The 19661-nt window shown below is 38.6% G+C and overlaps 1 long non-coding RNA gene across 1 annotated transcript; it reads left to right on the top strand.

Annotated features, from left to right (window-relative positions):
• The first annotated feature begins 535 nt into the window (after positions 1-535).
• LOC115600931 lies at positions 536-18250 on the top strand. Its single transcript, XR_003989196.1, has 3 exons — positions 536-546; positions 7438-7442; positions 18165-18250. It is a non-coding gene; the product is annotated as an uncharacterized LOC115600931 (long non-coding RNA).
• Positions 18251-19661: the final 1411 nt, after the last annotated feature.

A 19661-nucleotide genomic window follows, 5' to 3' on the forward strand; every position in this document is an offset into this window, starting at 1 on the left:
AAGCATCCCACATTTTTGACATGTTATTCCACATGCTAAGTGTCAGTAGTTTATATCTAGTTGATCAAAACCTAGGAATTATAGAAAAGTGAGCTCAAATTGAAATGAAATTACTCTGAAATCTAAAATCTAAGCTAAATCATTTACAGCAGCTTCATAAAAGGCTGAGAGATGAAATGTAAATTCTCTCTGTGTTAAAATATGTTTAAACCATGTCACATATTATAAAGGTCTCTGTTGGTAGGTTTTTGAAAGACTGTGACTTTATTAGAGCATAGATGATATCTATCAATAGGAGATCAATATGTAGCATTACATTCTAATTTTAAATTGTTGGATAGTTGCAGATGGTAATTAAAAAGGGAATTTCATGATTATACCCTTTGTCAGAAACGGAGTAATTTTAACCATGCAGCATAAAGTAATATTTCTTAAAGTATATTCTAAGATTTTAATAGTTAGATGACAGACTATCTATGGAAGAATTACTGTCAGATGTTTTCCTTTTAAAGCCTGTAAAACAATGCTCTGTTGAATATACATCAAGTCTTTATTGCTTCCAAATAAGCTTTTCCCATGTTCAGCTTATTTTCTTTTTGTAGTCATCTTACAAAACAGCACTGCAACTGCTGCAGTGTTTTTATTGTTCATCTCTTCATATAATTTTTTTCACCTTCTCAGAGTATTTCTATTCTACCAAGTCTCTGACTATTTTTTTTTTTTCCTCAACATGGAAATAATGTTTGTCTGTAAATGGCACTTTTGATCAGCACAGTAATGTGAGAATTCATGTGGTGAAAATCACTTGTTAGGTACAGTGTCACATGCAGACTTGTGATGTTGTGACTAAGTCTTTGTTGACAATGCCAGTTTTGTGTCATGAGTTCCTATTGTAAATATTTTAATAGGACCTAATAGGAAGAACGGATAGCCCATTACATCCTATTCTAATCTGTGCCACCGTGAAATCTCAGGATAATCACTAAATTTTCTTCTAGTCTAGTCTGCTCTTCTTCAAACAGGGAATATATTCTTACCTCAGAAAGACTGTATTTCAGCTTCACCTCCAGCTTTCTTGGTGATCAGGAACTGTCGGTATCAAAGTGTCATCAGCATGGCGCTACACCTGAGCTAACAACCCATGCCAAGAGGCAAGACTTAGCATCAGACATGGTGCTGATGGTTATTGCACCCATGTCTGAGGTAAAATCTCTGCATAGGCTGCTTAGCCTCTCCTAGGTGTGTCTGCTCTTAGTGATATGAGCTTGGGCATTTTGAACCATATTCTGTTAAACGTTATCTATTGCACCTCTCATCCAGGTCTTCTAAGCTGAAGCTTTATGGCTGATAACTTAGTAGAGGCAGCAAACTACATTTGCAAAACTACTTTTGCAGTTCTACACCTGTGTTGTCTTAGGCACTACATTCGGAATATAATTATGAGCATTTGATTTGATGATTCCCAAACCAGTTATAGAAAGCGACTTCAGAAACCCGGCCTGCAAAACTTTGTAGTGTCTTCAAACCTATTACTGAGACAGATATTTTTGAAAGGATTTCTTATATAAATATCTTAGGACTGTAACTATTTCTCCAAGATCAGTTCTTTCATCATTAAGATAATTCTAATATATCCATCACAAAATGACTGGGTGGCCTTTTAGCATGCCTTTGCATGTGCCATTACAATGCTTACACCAAGTTCTACTTAAAGAGTTTATTGCAGCAGACAGATTTTTGTTGTCAAATAATCAAAATGCCCCATGAATTTTACTAAAAACACAGTTACTGTTTGAATCTTAACCCATTACTTCATTATTCTGTAATTTGAGTAAGACTGGTAGCCAGTTTTATTACTCCAGCACACTTCTATTCATTGAGTAACCTCTCTCTTGCTGCTTCTTAATTACCTCTAACTAGTGTAAAACTAAACCTTTGAAATTAGAAACAAAACCCAACCAATTAAAAAAGTTAATGGTAAAAGGAATTTTATCTTGCCAGTCATTTGACTGACTCAGGGACACCAGAAATGTCATCTGCTGGTTTCTAACAACATGTCACATCAGACAGAAATTTATTTGCTATTGGTGACAGGAAATAAGGATGGGTGTTGTGCATTCAGTGTTTCAGTTGCAAACAAATGAAACGTGTACAATATTCCCACAACACTCACGCTGGCTATTCCTGTGTAACACAGCTGTATCTTCAAGCCATGAACATATATATATTTACCTTTTTAATAAAATGGTTGACCCATAATATACCCCACAGCCAGACAGGCCTCTTCTTAGACATCTTCTACATTTTTCACTTGATCTGCTGTCTTGATTCTGACCTCACCTGTCAGTATAAACCAAGAATAATTTCACTGAAGTCAGTGGAGACACACCACTTTGGCAAGGTCAGAATTAGACCTTGCTTGGGAGTCATTCCAAGTCTAGTAACAAAAGCTAATAGGTATATCACATTCAGAACTTGGCACAGTGTTGTAAATACGGGTCGAAAGATAGATGTTTTATGTCATTATCAGACATGTACACTGCTCTTTCTAAAGGATAATGTTGATATAATTGACTTCAAAATACCTTTCAGCAACAGCTGCCAAGTTCCCTTTAATGAGAATGTGGAAGAATTTTATTTTCTGTCACTCTCTTAACAAAAGCAGATACAAGTTTGATCAGAGAAAGCATAACTAGCTTTTTAAATCTCTTTTTCTCCCATGCTAGTGCACCTGCTTTGACAGCTACAATACATCCGAAAATTAAGAAACATCTTAGTCCAAAGAAGTGATTAAGAAAACCCATGTTTAATATGTTAATTCATTATGCATTTTCCCACTTGCCCTGAAACTTTCTTAGATGTCTAATGCAAATAAATGACCACGTAGAAAAGTATCCCAATCTGCAAAAGTAAACTTTTGGCTCTGGCTATTTTATATCATGTTCTGGAAATGAAATGGAGAGATGCCTACCTCGGTTGGAAAAGCTGAGCATGCTCAGAGCCCCGATAGCACTCACTACAGCACAACAACTATATAGTAAAGGGGTGTCCAGTTTGTTAAAGGATCATTAAGGGATAAAGTGAATGCATGATCCCATTCTCTTTTCAGCAATTTCTTCTGCCCAGGAGACCGCTGTCCATGTAGGACAGACTAGCATGGCCAGAGGCACTCACTGCCCCTTTGGCAGATATTGGGCCAGTGACAGGCCAGAATCTCCAAAATCTGTGAAAGCAGGAAGAGAAACAAAAGGGCCTTTTCTAGCTAACTGGTGAAGACAGACTCTCATGTCACAGGAATTCTACCTCTACCACTGAGATGAAAAGCTATTGTAGCACTGGTCCAGGACTTGGGTTACCTGTGCAAAAATACCTGAACTGGAGCAGCTTTACCGGGTCACCTGAAGCAAGTTACTTATCTTTCTGATCAACAGCCCCCCAGGTGTACAATATGCAAAATGGCACTTCCATCTTGCCCATGGTAGTGATAATAATAAATATAACAGGGACCATGAAGCAGTGACATGCTTTGATAACAAAGGTAATAATATCATGGGAATACATCCTCACAATGTAAACAACATGCAAAGCAGGGAGAACCCTTCTTGCCTAGCTTCATCCACTGTTTTTAATTATACAAGAATGGATTCAATCCTTATTACAATGCTTTGGCTTACACATCTGCAAATATTGTCACAAATCTGGACTTCAAGTATTAAAACTGCACTAGCACTCCTGGTAATCAGGAACAAGGCAAATACAATTTGGATCTATGTACACAAATAAAAATCTGCAGACAAATTTGTATCGGCTTTTTATACATATGATCTGAGATCACTATATTGAGGCTATTGCCTTGTTAGTCTTGACAACATGCTGCTGAAGGAAACACAGCACCTGTAGGGAGGTTCATTCTTTTCCATCAAAAATGTGTACTCAATTAAATGGAACTGCTTGTGCTTTCATTTTACGTCAAGTCTCCATTTGGCAGGCAGGAACAAAAAAATGGGATCTTCTATGAGGAAAGTCCTTTGTGCAACAAGCTGAAAAAAAAAATAATGCAGCTCTCTATTTAGACCCAATCAACACTTCTGGCGTTCACAGGCACTATTCCTAAGGAAATATGATTGAAAATACATAGTTCTGGTTCATAAAATGAGAGAATTTAATATTAATTGTTGAAGATTTATCAGTCAACCTGACGTCCTATTCTAGAAGGGCTTCAAGGCAGTACAGCGTCTTTCAGTGCAAAATATGTTCTTTCATTCTGATGAGACCTCAAGCCCTTACATATGAAGTTTATTTCCTACCGTGGCTCCAATTTACTTTTTCCTAGAGTTAGAAAATTTCCAGCTGTGATTTTATATATCTGTTGCAAATGTTCAACAATTTACAGGAGAAATTTAAGGTCATGATTTTTTTTCAACTTTAAACATATAAAGATTAAAGAATGAACGTGAAATATAGAGAAACCACCTTCTGCAGGAATGAAAGAGATGGTTCAGCTTCTTAAGCCCCAGAGGAATTCACAACATCTACATTCAGTGCTACCTCTGTTTTGTGTGCTTCCTTCTACTAAATAGGTTCCCTAGAGAGATGGCTGAGTAAACTAGAAAGTACAGTGGTAAAACATTATTTTCCTTTCTGGCATGACATGGATAATATCCAAGCACTTGTTTCCAATAACAAATTTAACACTTTCTATAAAGGTTGAGTTTTTCTCCTTACGGTTCCTAAAGGCATAGACTCTTAACTTCTTTAGTTTAAAACAGTTGGTACATCTAACCTCTGCTACAGAGAATGGAGGCATTAGAAAGAAATCCCTTCTGGATGGTGTCTTCATGATGTGATGTGCACAGAGGCTGAGCTGGATTTGTGGGATCCTGACCCAGTGAATGGGTGTTCACAAGTTTCCAAACTCCTCTGCATTTACATCTAATTACACTGAAAAGCTCCCTTGGCCAAACTAGCCCCTACCTGACTGTGACTGAGAGAGGAATATGCACAGATGTGTAGACAGTAGTTCTTGGTCTGCTAAATTCTCTGAGCCTGTTAGGGATCTCCCCCAGGACAGATAAAAAAGGTTCATTTTGTGCTTTCACTTGCAGTTTGGAGAACTGTCCACAATTGTATTGTTATAGACTGTATTTGGCAATGGGGCAATTTTAAATCCTACTTCTCTGTAATCCTCTGGAAGATAAGCAGTATCTTCCAAAATCTGAAAGTTATTTGGCCATGACTTTGATTCTTATCACAGCACTTCCCACTAAATCAAATGGTTGCAACTTTACAAACCCACAACCTGCATTCCTCGCATCCCCGCATCCCCACATCCCCAGACATGCTGTAGCCATTGCCATTGAGTACACTTGCAGGCAAAGTGCTGAATAGTATCCAGTACATGTAGGTAGTAAAATAAAATAATATAAAAAAATAACTTGGGTTATCTTAGGTGCATAAAGACTTTTATGCATGTCCTGTAGTTACATGGCAGCATAGCTATTGTAGTCTATTTTAACTATGCATAAACATAAACCTCTGATTAGAACTATGGAAACAACCTGTGTGTAGGTTTTGATGCAAACAGACACTGAAGTATTATAATGTGGTGAAAGTGCTAAACATTTTTTTCCAAATCTTGAATTACAAAATATGTTGGAACAATTCAAATTCATGCATATGAATGACTGTGTGTAGCTTTCCTTATCAACCTCTTTCCTCTCATTTTTATACTTCTAAACCCGCATTTGTTACCTCTGCACTTTATGCATCTTACTTAAACTAACACACTCTCTGAAATAACTTTACAATACCAGAAGACCTGTAATGCTATTGTTGGGAAAAAAAAAAAATATCTTCTGTGGTATCAGATGTCACAAATCATTGATCCATTTAAAAGATGCCAACCTGATAGTTTATCTGAGATTTTAGTATCCATGTAGAAATAAAAAGAAATGAAGAATCAGTTTCTTCATAAGAATGCTAAAATGCATTTTATGCTAAAGACTTTAAAAAATAAACATATAGAAAAGAAACAAATACAGCTGGTTAACTTCTGTTGCTAATACAGATTTTGAAAGAAAGCAGCAGTTACAGCAGATGTAACCCACTGACTTACAACTATTGAAGACAAGACATTCTTGTAATAATTATTACTGTGTAATGCTGCATGACTGCAGAGACCATTTGATTCAAAAGGACAGGGAAGTAGTAGATAAATAAAAATAAGTTCAAAGTTGGTGACATTCTTTCTAATGAATGAACTGTCTGGACTTCCAATTAGTAAAAATAATTTTTTTCTGCTATGTGGCTAAAAAATTTGCAAGGCATATTCAAAACAAGAAGAAAGAATAAGGAGAGCAGGATCACCAAATAATTACACAGGCCCTCCTATCTAGGACGTGCACACACGCACTGCAATGCTATCTGTTCAGGGAACCAACTGCATCCATGAGCCTTTGGGAAGAAAGATGTAGTAACATGTTTGCTCGTATTTGAGGAACGATATGAGGAGTTATTTTTGAATGATTAATTAAAGAGAATCAATCTTCATTTCATTGCCACTGACATGAAAAGCATCATAGCTGTGCAATAATCGCAGGCAATTATTCATCTACCCCTTTGGCAAGGACAATGTAATTAGTCCTGGTAGTGTTGAGAGATTTTCTTTATACCCAACAAATTGGCAGTTTTAATCAAGTGTTGCTGAAAATTTATCATAACTCAGGGAAAACAATAGGTGAAGGTACAAGGCCCTAAGCTGTGTGACTCCTATCTACGACAGTACAAATTTACAATACTAACGACATGATGAATACTACCAATCCCTGAATAAGCTGATTATAATTGTGTATCAGCATCACGCACAATAGTGTTTGTTGGTTTAAAATTATGGACACAACCCTTTTCATGTCTTGTTCTTAAGGCTGCTTCAAGCCTTCATACCTGTTGTCATGGCCACCTGTTATCATAACTCTCCAGAACACATTTCTAACCAGAATACATCTCTCAGGGAGCTGCTGAGCTGTTAGGAAATGTCACATGGGTCCAAGCCTCAGGTCTGGTGAAAACAAATACAGCTAAAAGCAGGGTCACTAGGCTTTGTTCTGTGCCTGAGCTCTGAACTTCCACACATTGCAGGAGCCACACAGAAGCAACAGAGAGCTAGAAGCTCTTGGAGTGTGTGGCAAAATGCAATCAGTCTGTTACAAATGCAGTAAGCTGTTACTTATATTCAGTATCCAGACTTTTGGCAGACATTTAAAAGGGACTGATGTCTTAAGCACTCTTGAGCTTCTGTACTATGCCACATTTTGTCAGATTGGCTTGTTTCTGCTGTTTGCATACTTGTACACATATTCAACTACTAGGTCAGTCATGCTCCTGCTAGCTATAACAGACTTATGCCAGTATTGAATTTGGTAGCACCTCTTTCACTAGCGTAGGTGGAGGAAGCGCCTTTCAAATTGCCATTTTACATATGGTGGTTTCAATGTGTAGAGAGTGTCGACATGAGAGAAATCAGACTTACAGAGCTAGCCATTGGAAAAGACAACGCATACTAAAAATGATTGTACATCTGAAATAGCACCTGTTTCAAGTACACAGAGATTTATCTGTATCTCACATACTGTTGTATGCTGTAAATGTGCATGCTGGTTCCATTGTTAAATCTTCAGTTAGTTATCGTGTATTTATTTTTATATTACATTCAGCATAAATATTTCACTGGTAGGATTTAATATGCCAGTAAGACAGGCAATATGGGCAATCATCTCAGTAAATCTGTAGAATACAAGATTGTTTTTATTGTTAGCTATTACGCTTACAGTGGCTGTTTGAATACTAATTCCTTAACAGGACAAGCAAAGGAAAAATCATAGAATCATAGAATCACAGAAATATATTCCCTACAAACAGCTTGCAATCTAGAAAGACTGTCCTATTCAGCAAGCTAAAATCTAGACAGGTAATACTTAGCCAACAGTTTTCTGCCCATGTTGGAAGTTAACATTTTTTTTAGTCTGGAAAACTTAAGAAGGAGCTATGGTCCTTTCACCACAGAGCAGATTTGGAGAGCTGTTAGTTCAGGTTACATAAAATGCATATTATTCAGGCCTAGAATAAGGGGAGGAAAAACACACCTTTCCCCATATCCATGGTCTGTTTAGTCACTTCTTTGCGGACTAGAGAGGAGAAAAAAGGTCCTTTCAAACTTCTTTTTCCTTTTGCTTTTTTTAACAGCTCCAAACACAGCTATAATAAATGCTGCTGGCCTCTACTGTAACACAAAGAAAATAGTAAGATAATGGCAGCAACATTGCTCTTTCTGCCTTTGAGCACTATGTTCAGCTTTTTAACCTACATATTTCTGCTAGATAGGTTGCCCAGTGACTTCATGCCTTCTACTTTTGCTTGTCTTTTTCTAAAGGAAGGAGTAGTATGCTGTCTTTTTAATATCCCCTGTCTCTGAGATTACTTTTGAGCTTAGAATGCAAAACTTTTCCTTAGGCTACGTTTCCATTTTCAGTGTTTTATAAACCCATGAGTGGAACTGCACTGCATACTGTCACAGACATACATTACTTGTAGCAATGTGTTGGTTTGTTGCATTGCATTGCATTTAGTTGAAGGAACATCTCTGTTCACCCCTCCACGTGCAGGAGGGATGGAGGGGGGAGGGAGGGAGGGAGGGAAGATGGAAGGAAGGATGGAAGGAAGGCAGGAAGGAAGGCAGGAAGGAAGGCAGGAAGGAAGGAAGGAAGGAAGGAAGGAAGGAAGGAAGGCAGGAAGGCAGGGAAGGAGGGAGGGAGGGAGGGAGGGAGGGAGGGAGGGAGGGAGGGAGGAAGGAAGGAAGGAAGGGAGGAAGGGAGGAAGGAAGGCAGGAAGGCAGGGAAGGAGGGAGGGAGGGAGGGAGGGAGGGAGGGAGGAAGGAAGGAAGGGAGGAAGGGAGGAAGGAAGGCAGAAAGGCAGGGAAGGAGGGAGGGAGGGAGGGAGGGAGGGAGGGAGGGAGGGAGGAGGGAGGGAGGGAGGGAGGGAGGGAGGGAGGGAGGAGGAGGGAGGAAGGAGGAGGAAGGAAGGAAGGAAGGAAGGAAGGAAGGAAGGAAGGAAGGAAGGAAGGAAGGAAGGAAGGAAGGAAGGAAGGAAGGAAGGAAGGAAGGAAGAAGGAAGGAAGGAAGGAAGGAAGGAAGGAAGGAAGGAAGGAAGGAAGGAAGGAAGGAAGGAAGGAAGGAAGGAAGGAAGGAAGGAAGGAAGGAAGGAGGAAGGAAGGAAGGAAGGAAGGAAGGAAGGAAGGAAGGAAGGAAGGAAGGAAGGAAGGAAGGAAGGAAGGAAGGAAGGAAGGAAGGAAGGAAGGAAGGAAGGAAGGAAGGAAGGAAGGAAGGAAGGAAGGAAGGAAGGAAGGAAGGAAGGAAGGAAGGAAGGAAGGAAGGAAAGTGTCCTGGGTTCAGCTATAGCAGTCATTTTTCTCCTGCTTAGTAGCTGGTGCAGTGCTGTGTTTTTTCACTTTCAGCCTGGGAACAACGCTGATAACACCGATGTTTTTAGTTGTTGCTAAGTAATGTTTATTCCAACCAAGGACTTTCTCAGTCTCATGCTTTGCCAGGGAGGAGGGGAAGCCGGGAGGAAGCAGAGACAGGACACCTGACCCAAACTAGCCAAAGGGGTATTCCATACCACAGCACATCATGCCCAGTATATAAACCGGGGGGAGTTACCCGGAAGGCCCAGATCACTGCTCGGGTCGGGCTGGGTATTAGTCGGCGGGTGGTGAGCAATTGTATCCTCTCCCCTTGTTATTTCACTAATCATTATTATCACTGGTGGTAGCAGTAGTGGTTTTGTGTTATACCTTAGTTACTGGACTGCTCTTATCTCAACCCGTGGGAGTTACATTCTTCCCATTCTCCTCCCCATCCCTCCGGGAGCGGGGGGAGGAAGAAAGGGGGGGGGGGGAGTGAGCGAGCGGCTGTGTGGTTCTGAGTTACCGGCTGGGCTCAAACCACGACAGAAGGAAGGAAGGAAGGAAATTTGCAGCTGTATTCTGTCCTAGTGGGCTAATGGCATCAAATGAGTGCAGAATGAACTTGTGGAAAACTGAACTGAAAACAGTACCGGCAAAAAGGATGGGAAAAAACAATGCAAATGAGAAGTTATCATTGGAGAGGAAGAAAAGAAGGTTGAGAGGGGATCTCATTAATGCATACAAATATCTCAAAGGCAGGTGCCAGGAGGATGGTGCCAGACTCTTTTCAGTGGTGTCCAGTAACAGGATGAGGAGCAATGTCCATAAACTAAAACACAAGAAGTTTCACCTCACCGTGAGGAAGAACTTTTTTCCACTGAGGGTGGCAGAGCACTGGAACAGGCTACCTGAGAGGGCTGTGGAGTCTCCCTCTCTGGAGACATTCAAAACTCGCCTGGACACGTTCCTGTGTAATCTGCTCCAGATGGCCCCGTCTTGGCAGGGGGGCTGGGCTAGATGATCTCCAGAGGTCCCTTCCAACCCCTATGATTCTGTGATGCTGTAAATGGAAAAAGTGAATGGGAAAGCCAAAAGTAACTATATATACTATTTGCACTTGTTTGTGTGTTGGGTTTTTTTGAATACATGAGGTGAAGTTCTGTGAGGAAATTAAAAGTCTGGGGGTGTATAGAACTGCAAAGGATTTGGTTGGTTGAGTCACAAAAAGAAAGAGAGAAAAGTGCTTGGTCATTTATAGAAAGAGAAAAATGGGTAAAGCTCAAACTACACAAATGGTAGAACTGACATAACACAGAGAATTGTGAAATTAAACATGGATCTGGAATTTTCAGGTTATTTTTTAGTCATTTTTCTACCACATTTGTGTTTTAAAAGCTATAATAATAATAATTAATATATAAAATTATATTTAATATAATAATTATAATTTACTATATAAATATTTAATATTTAAATATAATAGTAATAATAATTATTATTACTATTATGCATGAGACCCTAGGTAGAAATTTTTGATTGAGTACATCTGATATAAGTGCACAAGGAAGAACATTTAGCCATGAACTTCGTATTTATCAGACAAGCAAGTACAGATGCTGAAAATGCCTGCTTGGCCATCCTATATTTAGGGTGGCCAATTACTCATTGGAAACGTGACAAGGGAAAATTGAAAGTAAAGTCTGCTAGACAGCCAATAAATCAGGCTTATATCTTCCTCTCTCCCTTGGCTTGTAAGGAGCCCAGGTATTTTAGAACTAGATTCCAGGAAACCAGCCAACAGGAAGACATGAAAAGAGTGCAGGAAAAGATTTTCTTACCATTTTTAAAAACTAGATTTTTTAAAGGTATCTCTTTTTCTGTCAACTGCTCCCAATCTTCTACCTGAGCAATACAAACACTAGTGATTTCTGCTGGAACTTGCTCGCATTTCAAAGGATTTTAAAAACCATATCACAGAAATTAGGTGATTAAACATAGATGTAGTAAGAGTAAGCAAGTAAGTAAGGCATAGCATACACAAACAGTTCATAACATCCACTCCAATTTTATGGATATTAAACCCAAGGATTCTCACTAAATTATGAAAAGTAGGCAAACTAATAAAGACTAAGTTTTTCACTCAAGTGCTACCATGAAGTGAGAAATAAGATGGCCTAAAAGTATAGGTCTTTTTTCTAAATGTGACATGAGCACTTAGAGACTAGAGTCATGAGGTCCTGAATTAGATTCGTAAATGTTTGGGTCACTTTCAGAAATTGCTCTCTGGCTTCCGAGTCACTGAATACTTCTAAAAAAAAATTCTCTCAGCAGATCTGATTAATTGCTTGTGATGAGTAGTTCAGTCAACTCCAGATATGACTGAAAGATCAGGTGCAACTAGAGAGATTAAAAAGCATGGGTGCATTTCTGAATTGAGGTCAGGAGAAACAGAGGATGTGATTGTATAGGAATGCAGCCTGGGATTACAACTGTTTATATGTTCTCTCTATCTCACCTTCCATATCAGTGTGCGGTTTGAAATTCTTGCTGTTAATATGGGGATTCTGCCATCAAAATGTTAAACTTCATGCCAATAAAAGCCCAGGGGGCTTTTCTAACATCCCACAAAGACCATTCTGCATCAAGTGAAAAGGTTCAATTAATCACAAATAAAGTTGTATTTTAGCAATGGTTATATCATAGAACTGGTTTTATTGATGGAATTCAACTTCACTGTATTGTGCTTTGTCCTATTCTGTTATTCTGGCATCACTCATTGGGCCCTAAGCATGCATTGTGAAGGGAAAAACACCAAAGCTTGATGCTGTGCAATTTAGCTAAGTGTGTACAGTAAAATCCACTAGGGTCCTCTGAAAATTTTGCAGTCAGTCTAGCATTAAAAGCAGAACACTAAAACACTGAGTTACAGCCCATTTCTTCTCACTTTCAAGGTAATCTAATGTTTTGCAATGGCATCAGCTGGAGCAGGTTTAGATCCTTTGAAAAGATAAATCCCAGATGTTTCATGGTGGGTGGTGTATCCACCATCTCAGCGCAAATTCTGTAATAAAAATATCAGAAAGTCAGAATTTGTAAATGTCATTTTATCATTCACTGTGGGGTTTATTATTATGTGTCAATGTTACAAACAAATGCCTCTAGGAAAAGTAAAATCTCATCTTCTCTCAGGATATTAACATTTACAAATATTTGCTTCAGTCCTTTAGAGATAATAATATTCTTCAGCTGTTATCTTTTGACAAGTTACAGATATGGGAAAAACATTCATGGCCTGATCTCTTCTCGCTTACATTGCTATGGATTAGGAGTAACTCCAAGAAGTCAAAGCATTTACATCAGAGTAAAACTGATTAAAAAGAGCAGAACTGATCCCAGAGTTATACTGCGAGACTCACACATAAGTGCAATTTGCAAATAAGAATAAATGTGTTTAATGCAACCTTCACAAGTCATCAGCACAGATTCCTTTCATTTTGTTCTCTGTTTATTTGTATTACAAGATGCCTTTGTTTAAATATTTCACTGGCCTAGTTTAACAAAAAAGCACATCAATAATGCAAACCCCAGCAAGTGAGCTGATACATTAGATTTGTAAATAGTGGAATGTTAAAATAAATTGCACTGGATGGATAAATTCAAGTGTTTTCTTTCTTTAGCAAGGAAAGTAAGCTCGTGTTATATATTTTTACTATTTATATTTATATTTATCTCTTTCAGCTTACCTCCATCTTTCTTCCTTCTTTTTCTTTTATGCAGCTCACAAAATAATGTTTTTGCTGTTTTTATTTTCCCATTGAGTTTAAGGTAAGTTGAGCTGGACAATGAAACAATAGTCTAGGAAGATAATTTTTGAATGATTTTAATTATTTTCATTAAAAAAAAAAAAAAAAGAATTGGGATTGAAGAAGAGTTGAAATGAAGGACATTTCATCATCTATTTTATTAACTATTTATTTGTACTAACACTAGGAAGCACCAACATCAACAGCTATGCATTACATTCATCATTATATAGGCCCAAAGTAAAGAACAGCATCTGACCAGAAAAGCTTCCCACCTAAACAGAGAAGACAGATGGAAGGTCTTAAAAGTAATAAATAGGCTTGTCTTCACAATTTCTTATTGGTCTTAGAAAGATATGGGGAGCAGTGCTTCAGAGATGAGATATTTTACTCAAGTTTATTCAGAAAGTGTGTGGCAGGAGCTGCAGTTGCATCCCAATCCATGAGCAATAAGCAAAGGACTAGCCAGAGCTGTATACATCCTTCCCAAGCCCTCATAACCATCTTGTAAACATGTGTCATGTTTTAAGCCCATCTGGTAACTCAGAACCATGCAGCTGCTTGCTCACTCCTGCTCTCTTCCCCCCCAGCTCCCGGGGAACAACATGGACCCCTCAAAATTTGCAGTAGGAAATAAAATCAAGACAGAGAATGAGTTAAAGAAACAGCATCTTGTTATCGTAATAACTTGCCTGGCTAGGCAATAGTTAATTCTAGAGAATAAATCAAGTTCTTACCAGAAATATGGGTCTCTGAGTTAGTAGATTCTTTTTGCTGACAATTAACAGGTAACCAATGTAACTAAATTCTTACCCTTTGTTATCAACTAATTTTTTTTTCTATTTAGATTTTAAACACTATCTTAAAACAACATGTATTCACAATATGAAAACTTCCAAATAATTTACTTTAGGCAAGTACATTTCTTTTTTTTTTTTTCTGTGAACTTGAAACAAACAAACAAAAATTATAATTTTTAACTTTTGCTAAAAGTGTATTTGGAAACATCTTCCTTTTCTTGGCATCCCAAGAATGCTGGTGTCCCAGCATTCACTTTGGTATTCGCTTCTATGGAAGGCAGTCATATTTGGGTTTCTCAGAGGATTATGTTATCTAAGTTTCTATTTGATTTAAACAAAAAACCCCATAATCAGAGAACAGTATCTCTGTACCGGCATTTCATTTAATAAACACAGATTATTTAAAAAACCCTTAACCAGTGTCCTCTAAAGTGATCAGCACTGACTTTTGGCAGTGTTTTCCCCCCACTTCCCAGTTTGAAGACATTACATAGGGCCAAGAATTAGTTTTTTCATACCCTTTATCACAGCTAGTTGTAGATTCAAGGTCTGGACTGATATTTAGTCTGCAGTTATTATATTATGCATCATTACTCATCAACTAAAATTAATAGAGCCATTTGCTTTAATATGCTGCAAATCAGCTTTAGAAATGGGATTATGTTAGGGAGGTAGCTTCCCACTCTATTTCAAGCTTACTTTCTGAAGAAGGCAAGGAATTTTCAGAGTATATATCATTAGCTTAAATCAATGTGGAATAAGAATAGAGAAATGTGCTTGCTATCTATAACCTAGGAAACCACCACTGGCAGTTATTGTGAACTTTTCCCACATTTGAACTTCATGAAAACAGTATCATTTTTCTATTGAGAAAAAGGAAAGTCCTTCCCCAAGTTCATATTGCAGGTCACTAGTGAAGTCAAATAAAGGACCTGGGATCATAGCAAGCCACCTACGACCTTCATCTCCTTCTAGCATCTAGGCTTATTAAAAAAGCACCAGCCATATATCACTGCAAATTTATGAAATTACATTTTTAGGGCTATTTCTGTATGGATTTCTATTTAAAGCCAAGTTTAGAGTCAGTTTTCTTTCACCAACACAACAAAATATTTTCTAGGGGGTGCATATAGATGGAAAATATTCCACGTATTCTAAAAATGAATCTCTCTTAATGAAAGTCAGCTGGCTGCTATGGTCTTATACTGGAAGAAGACTTGGTCTTTTTCTTCCATTCCCTCAAAATGCAAGGAATCAAGACTTGATTGTCCAGGAAAATCGAATATAAATGATGACATAAGCAATCTCCTCAAGTTCCACTTTTTCTTTATTCCTATGAAATACTAAAAATTAAAACTTGAGTGCTGAGAAAGGGTCCCTATACTAAAAGCAAACTCACTGGTTTAATAAATAAAGGCATAAGCACAAGCAGTAGGAAGCTAGCTCCAAAGCCTGTATATTTTTACAACATTGTCTGCTAAATGCATTGGAAAAGCAAGCCTATTCTGTCTGGTCTTTGCATGGACCTCTGGCTGGAAACTATCATTGTTATTGAAGAGTACCAACTGGTTTCTCATAGGCGCTGGATTCCCAAATCCAGAACAGGTGCAGTCACACCCTCTCTACAAACAAAGATAGTTTGTTTGAATAAGCACAGTGGAGAAGAATGGGATGTATTAATAGCTAAGTAGTGTCTTTATTAACAGTGGAACAGCTGGCAGTTGTGTATGACAGCACTCATTCCAATGTATTTTATCCAATTGCAAAACTATAAGCACTCCACATCAGGGAACCAAGGGACCACACACAAGCAATCAGCCATTCAACAGCACTATAATTGCTTCACAGTTGGAAGTTTGCTCTGCTCAGCCACTGTTATTCTTTTAGTTTGAGTTGTCAGTGCACTGCAACTATCTAGAATCAAGTGTTCTTAATGCAGATAAGCTTGCTCAGAGGAATTCCTTTTGTTTTACAAGCTGTGAGAGCTAGCCTGCTGCAGGAACTGCTTGCTGCTGGGCCAGGGCTGAGCCAGAGGCAGACAGTCTCAAGATCCTGGCTAAATCAATCACAAAATGGTTAGTCTGACATGGGAAAAAATAAATCCCCAATAAACTCTTCAGATGCTGCTAGACCCTGCTTGCAAACCTTTCTTTAAGACTTCCTACTGAGCAAAAGAATGGGCTCTTTAAGTACATCTGAGATGTATGAATGGCTGGAACGGTACTAGTAGCCTCCACACAGCAGGGAAGCTGTTCTAGAAGGAATTGGTTTCAAGTACAACCAGGTTACACAGATAGGTATAAGTGTGTGTATGCACATGTCTTAGTGTGGGTGTAGACAATACACAGCAAGCGATAGGGTATTAGGCAGATTTATCAGGACATAAAGAAAATTATCATTCAACTTTATACATTTATACTCCCAAAAACCTAAGAGCTAGTAGGAGCCTAGGCTGAGGTTTCCAGTATTACTGGTGATTACTGTCTGATCTTCTACTTGTTTGCAATATGCACGTGTGCTAACACTGTTTGTTGTAGCTCGATTCTGCAATTTCTTTTTTCCACCTGCCTGCCCCCCAGCACCCCCATACATGAACATTTTTATATTCCACCTACCACAGCATAATGCTTATATGGTAAGTTTCAAAGTGTCCTTCAGGAAGAAGATTAAAAAGCTCTTGGCAGTAGCTAGCCTAGCAGAATACATACAGATGGGAAATTACAACATCTTTCTAATTTGCAGGGTTTTTTGCTTTCTGTTTTGAATCATCTTTTGGGATTAGATACCTTGAATAATAAGAATTCAAGGTTTGCTATTCAGTAGACCTCTCTCAGACTATATACACAACAGCACTTCAGTGTATCGTCGTGATTTCTTTGTTCCTCCTTGACATATGGCTCTAGGTAATAAAATAATGGGCTGTCCCAACTTGTTATCTGTTGCTGCTGTTTCAGGATGACTTCAGGTTGTCCGTTTTTGCTCCATCTCTACTGATGGTACCTTACAAATAAATGAACAATTCTCATAGGCAAGACAATAGATTTGTATGAACTGAAGACTGCTGTTGAAACTAAAGGTAGACTCAGGCTAGCTTGGGAAATTCTGAGTAGTGAAGAAAACAGCATTTAAAGAAGTCACCAACCTCACAAGAGGAAAGAATTTTTAATTAAAATTGAGTTGTGAATAGGATGTGCATGTGAATGGTCAATAAATGTAAACAAAACCTCACCACAAACCACAGAAGGAGAATAAGTAGAAAATCATCTACAGTCATCTTTAAAAATAAAATATTGCCAAATCTAGGCATGACACCAAGGTACATGCTATAACTGTGCATGCAAAATTGACTGGAAACAAAATCATTAATAACCACCACCATTTTATTTGCTATTGTCAGAATTATTACTTCAATAACCAAGAATGCTCATTTTGCCTGTGTCACTAGAGTTTTTGCCACGTGTTCCAGAAGAGTCAGGTTTGCACTATCTTCTAGCTCACAGTGCTTCAGGCAATGTCTGCTTTGGCAAGGGGTGAAGCACCTTAGAAGCAGATCCATAGAAATACTGGTGGTTCTGAGAAGGCAAAGAGCACTTCACACCCACTTCAAGAGGACTGGGTCCAGTAGGGTCCTGTGTATTTAATGTCCATTAACAATGGGAGCAGGTTAGACACGTATGCTGTAATCCAATTCATGCAGTACAACACTGCTTTGCCATGTGAGCCATTGCCTCATAACCACCACCAATCAGAAAATGTGCTTTAAAAGAGTGATTCTGAAATGAAATAAAATGGTTGTACAAATGATTTGGACCAAGAATAAGGGAAATATCCTCTGCAAAGCACGTGGATTATTTATTTAGGAGTATTTAATCTTAGATGATACAGAAACAAAATTGTCCCATTGTCCTCAACAGATATTTTGAAGATACTTATCATTTAAATCTGGACTGCCCCTAGTAATTTTGGCTCAGTATTCCATTTCCTTCTACTCTTTCCAAATGAGCCATTGTTCCAGGGAATCGAAGATTCCGGTGACGAAATAATGGAACCAACAAGAATGGGTCTCTCCCTTACTTTATTACAATGGTTAAAGTAGGAAAGGAAAAAAAATGGTTAAAGGGTGTTCAGGTTACTTATTAGGTTATATGCTTACCGACCCCGTTAAGGACTCGATGATCTAGAGACCAGCTCCAAGATACATCGTAGCAGGAGAGGTGGCAGGTACTATCTTGGCGGGCGTCCCCGCGGAGGCAACGTGGACCTCAGTGATAATGAGATCTGCCTCTCCTCCTTCACGAGTCCTGGGCTTTTATTAGTTAAAAGGTGCTGACTCGTCTTGGCGCAGGGGGCCAGCTTGTGCCAAGAGGAGTGGCCTAGTGACCTCTTTGGCACTAGTCTGAGTTTGCGTTCTAACGCACAGAGGGTCTTTTAGGGGTCGGCAACTTCCGGTTACTTCCTCCCCTTCCCTCCTCTTCATCGCTATCTCCATCCCAGTCTTCATCCCCATCCAACGTCTTCATCACCTCTAAGTGTCCTTGGCTGCCTTTTATGGGCAACAGTTAGCTATGGTAGCTGGTTACAATATCCCCTTCTGATGAAAATGATGAATTCAGCACAGCTCTCTGCTGCTTCTTCATTACAAAGTTACAGTTACAAGGTAGAAAGGCTGGGGATGTACACTTACAAGGCAAGAAAGACTCGGGATGGGCCATCACGGACCATTAACTATTGTGTCTCTGGACACAGCCATTAAGGAAATTACTATTTGGTTCAGAATGCTTTACAGGTAATGCTGCAAGTGTAAAATAATGAAGATAAACATGTAATTTGAAAGGCAGAGTTGCAGAGGATTTGGGGTATTTGGTCCTTTTACGTATCTGCTTCTAACACTAAGATTTTAAAAGGTAATTCAAATCACCTAATTCATACCATAAGATAGGTAATATCTCTGCAATTTTAAGTCTTACATACATGATACATGAAAATTTACTTTTAGGAACTGTATTGCACTGAGGTTTCTCTCTCCTGAACTTTTCACCACTACCGTACCACAAAGGCAGGTAAACCCCTAGAGTGATCACAAGATACAAATTAAACAATATGAGGAAGAAAAGGACTCATGTTCCTTAACTGATCTTGGAAAGAAAAAAAAAAAAAAAGGACAGTCTTGAAGATTATAAGATCAAGAATATCCCTTTAGCAATCTGTATAGTTAGAATACTGAAGCAGTATCTCCACAGCACTCTGAGCGTTATGACACACAAATGCTGTGTATTTGTGTGTCTGTTTAAGGAACATATAAAGTGTGCACAGAGCCACTATCTTCATGTGCATGTTCAGGCAAAATTGTTTGATAAAATATTTCAAAATCATGCTGGGCACTCGCTCTTTTTATTTTTCATTCTTATCTCTGCTCTTGGTTTTCTGCAAGTTCACTGAGTAAAAGAAAAGTGCAGGGAGTTCATGCCTATTGAGAAAGAATCACTGCTGTTGGCAGACAGCAGCATATTGATGTGGATGCACTCTTTCTGGAGGGTGCCTGGTATAAATGTATGCTTGTGAGCGATAGACTTCTTACCACTTCTATTTAGGTAGCAA

The sequence above is a fragment of the Strigops habroptila genome, chromosome Z (assembly GCF_004027225.2).
Source record: "Strigops habroptila isolate Jane chromosome Z, bStrHab1.2.pri, whole genome shotgun sequence".
Classification (NCBI taxonomy): Eukaryota; Metazoa; Chordata; class Aves; order Psittaciformes; family Psittacidae; genus Strigops; species Strigops habroptila.